The sequence below is a fragment of the Octodon degus genome, unplaced genomic scaffold (genome assembly GCF_000260255.1).
Source record: "Octodon degus isolate 3935 unplaced genomic scaffold, OctDeg1.0 scaffold00028, whole genome shotgun sequence".
In the NCBI taxonomy this organism is placed as follows: Eukaryota; Metazoa; Chordata; class Mammalia; order Rodentia; family Octodontidae; genus Octodon; species Octodon degus.
The window spans coordinates 5,604,631-5,608,464 of record NW_004524604.1 but is presented as its reverse complement, the minus strand read 5'-3'; positions in this window follow the sequence as shown (position 1 = coordinate 5,608,464).

The following is a 3,834-nucleotide window of genomic DNA, read 5'->3' as shown; positions in this document are numbered from 1 at the left end:
CAGTGTCAGCCATGTGGATGAGCCACGGCCATTGCTTGGCCAATGTGCTCTCTGTGAAAGCCTGAGAGAATGTTTTCTCTCCATGTGACTCTCTTTAGGCACACTCTACATCATCGATCACTTTCCTCTTTGGCCCCATAATCTACTTGAGCAGAAAATTTGGGACACTACCGAGTTACATGACGTTACAGTACAAGTTCTCATATATCCTGAGTCTTAATTGATCTTAGAAGGCTAGGGCCAAAATGTTGGCTTTCCTAACAGCCCTCCTTATTCACTAATTTTGGTCTGCAAATGTAGGTTGTTAACCATCCAGAAGACAAGCTTATTGTTAGTACCATACAACTTAGGCTGTTAAGCTTAACCTCACTATCTGTCTGCATATCAAACATCTTAGGCATAATATGGAACAGGTATTTTTCATCAAGTGTTGATATGTTGAACTTTAAGTCCCTACAGAATATAAAAAACATTTAAAAATTAGAATATATTTTAAAAATAGGCATAAAAATTATAGAGTTCTTATGTTTACACATAAGTCCAAAAATCTCTCCATTTACAACCTTGAAGCAGGACAGTCTCACAATATTCCTTTTCCTGTCTCTTGCTTTCATTCACCACACCATTCTTCTTGAACAACCGTCTAGCTGAGAGACATCATAGCAGCAACTGGCATGTCATGACAAGCAGCCCATATTCAGAAGACGAGAATGATAGGCACTCCAAGCATGAAACTACTATTACAAATTACCATCTGCAGTGCAGTGCCTTAGTTCACAAGTATCAATATACATAGTTAGGCAGGGTGAGAATCTTTCCAACTAACTGCTAGATTAAAAAATCTGAAGATTCTCAGGATCATTGCCTTGCCCATCTTCTACATATAACTGTATGGCTTAACTTATGCATGTTTCCTAGCTCTTCTCCTTTCCCTCTCTTGATTAGTTAGTCCTTCAGATCCTGCTTTCTTTTACTTATATTATACCTTTCTATTTGTATTTCTTCTTTGAGTGATTATACTAGGGAGATTTTGCGATATTTACACATGTGTGTCTGGTTTATTTCACTTATGAGTATATGTTCAACTGAAATCCACTTCAATATAAAGGCTTTGAGTTTATCATTCTTAAAGCTGAATAATACTCCCTTGTGTAAAAATACCACATCTTTTTCAACCATTCCTCAGGTGATTGGCATCTTGGTTGTTTCCAAGATTTGGCTATCACAAATTGTGCTGCTATTTACGTAGGCACACATATATTATTATGATATGATATTTTTAGAACTTCTGGGAAAATTCCCAGTAGAGGAATAGCTGGTTTAAAGGGGATTCACAGTCCAACTTTTCTAAGGAGTCTCCATACTGATTTCCTTAATGTTTGCACCAGTCTACATTCCCACCAGCAATGGAGAAGGGTTCCTTTTTCCCCACAGTCTCTCCAACATTTGTTGTTGGGTGACTTCTTTATGATAGCCATTCTTTCTGGGGTGAGATGATATCTCAATGTTTTTTAATTTGCATTTTGTGGATGGCTAGTGATGTGGAGCATTTTTTCATATATTTATTCGCTTCTTTAATTTCTTCCTCTGAGAAGTGTGTGCTTATATCAGATGCCCATTTCTGGATTGGGTCTTTAAATTTTGGGGCCCTAGTGTTTTTTAGTTCTTTATAAATTCTAGAGAGCAGACCTTTGTCTGAGTACTTATTTGTCATGATTTTTTCCAAATTTGTGGGTTGCCTTTTCACATTGTTGGTGATTTCTTTTGACGTGGAAAATCTTCTCAGTAAGAGCAGGTCCCAGTTGTTAATTCTTTCAACTGTTACCCGTGCGATTTGATTTCTGTCCATGAACTCTTTGCCTACCCATGTGGCTTCAAGAGTTCCTCCCACTTTCTCTTCCAGGAGATTTAGTGTCTCTGCTTTAATGTTTAGATCTTTAATCCATTTTGACTTTATTTTAGTGCATGGTGATAGACCTGGGTCAAGTTTGAGTTTTCGGCATGTGGAGATCCAGTTTTTCCAGCATCATTTGTTAAAGAGGCTATTTTTCTTCCAGTGAGTATGTTTGGCCCCTTTGTCAAAGATAAGGTGGCTGAGTTTGCTTGTAGGGGCTTTAACATCTTCTAATCTATTCCATTGATCCTCAGGTCCATTTTGTTGCCAGTAACATGTTGGTTTTATCACAGTAGCCTTGTAGTATAATTTCAAGTCAGGAATTGTAATGCCTCCTGCCTTGTCTTTATTGCCCAGAATTGCCTTTGCTATTCTAGGTATTCTCTGGTTCCAAATACATTTTAGGAATGATTTCTCTAGGTCTTTGAGGTATATTGGTGGTAGTCTGATAGGGATTGCATTAAATTTGTACAGCAATTCCGCAATTTTGGGAGTATGGCAATCTTCACAATGTTGGTTCTTCCTATCCAGGAGCATGGAATATCTTTCCATTTTCTGAAATCCTCTACGATCTCTTTTTTTCAGAGTAATGTAATTTTCCTTGAGAAGATGTTTGACTTCTTTAGTTAGATTAATTCCAAAGTATTTCATTTTCCTTGGTGCTATTGGAAAAGGTGTTGTTTCTACAATTTCCCTCTCAGTGTGTTTGTTGTCTGTGTAGAGGAATGTTATTGACTTTTGACTATTGACTTTATGACCTGCTATGCTACAGAATTTCTGTGTTAATTCTAGTAGCTTCTTGGTGGAGTTTTTTCTGTCTTCCAGGGAAAGTATCATGTCATCTGCAAATAAAGATAATTTAACTTCTTCTTTGCCTATTCTTATTCCTTTCCTTTCTTTCTTTTTTCTAATGGCTGTAGCTAATGATTCCAGCACTGTACTGAATAGGAGTGGTGATAGAGGATATCCTTGTCTTGTATCATATCTAAGAGTAAAAGATTTCAGTTTTTCCACATTTAGAATTATGTTAGCCATTGGGTTTTCATAAGTGGCTTTTACCAGATTGAAGTAGAGGCCATCTATTCTAATTTTCTGTACTACTCTGAACATGAATGAGTGTTGGTCTTTGTCAAAACCCTCTTCTCCATCAATTGAGATGATCATGTGGTTTTTACTTTTCGCCCTATTGATATAGTGTATTACATTTATAAATTTTTGTATATTGAACCATCCTTGCATCCCTGGGATGAATCCTACGTGGTCATGGTGTATGATCTTCTTGATGATTTGCTGTATTCTCTTTGCTAGGATTTTATTGAGGATTTTGGCATCTATGTTTATGAGGGAGATCGGCCAGTAGTTCTCTTTCTTAGTTACATCTTACCCTGGTTTTGGTATCAGTATAATACTTGCCTCCAGGAATGATTTTGAGAAGGTTGCCTTCTTTTCAATTTCACAGAAGACTTTCAGGAGTATAGGGACCACATCTTCTGTAAATGTCTTGTAGAATTCAGCTGTGAATCCATCCGGACCTGGACTTTACTTTGCCGGTAGGTTTTTAATTGCATCTCATATTTCATTGGCTGTTATTGGGCTATTGAGAGTGGTTATATCTTGTCAATTCAGTTGTGGTTCTTTGTACATTTCTAGGAATCTGACCATTTCTCCTGTGTCTTCTATTCTGTGAGAGTAAAGATTCTTAAAGTAACTATTGATAATCTTCTGAATTTCCTCTGATTCTGTGGTAATTACACCCTTTTCATTCCTTATTGCTTGTATTTGAATTTTTTCTTTCCTCTGTTTGATGAGGTTTGCTAGGGGCTTATCAATTTTATTTAATCTTTCAAAGAACCACCTTTTTGCTTTTTTAATTCTTTCAATTGTTTTCTTCATCTCAATTGAATTAATTTCTGCTCTAATCTTTATGATTTCCTCCCGTC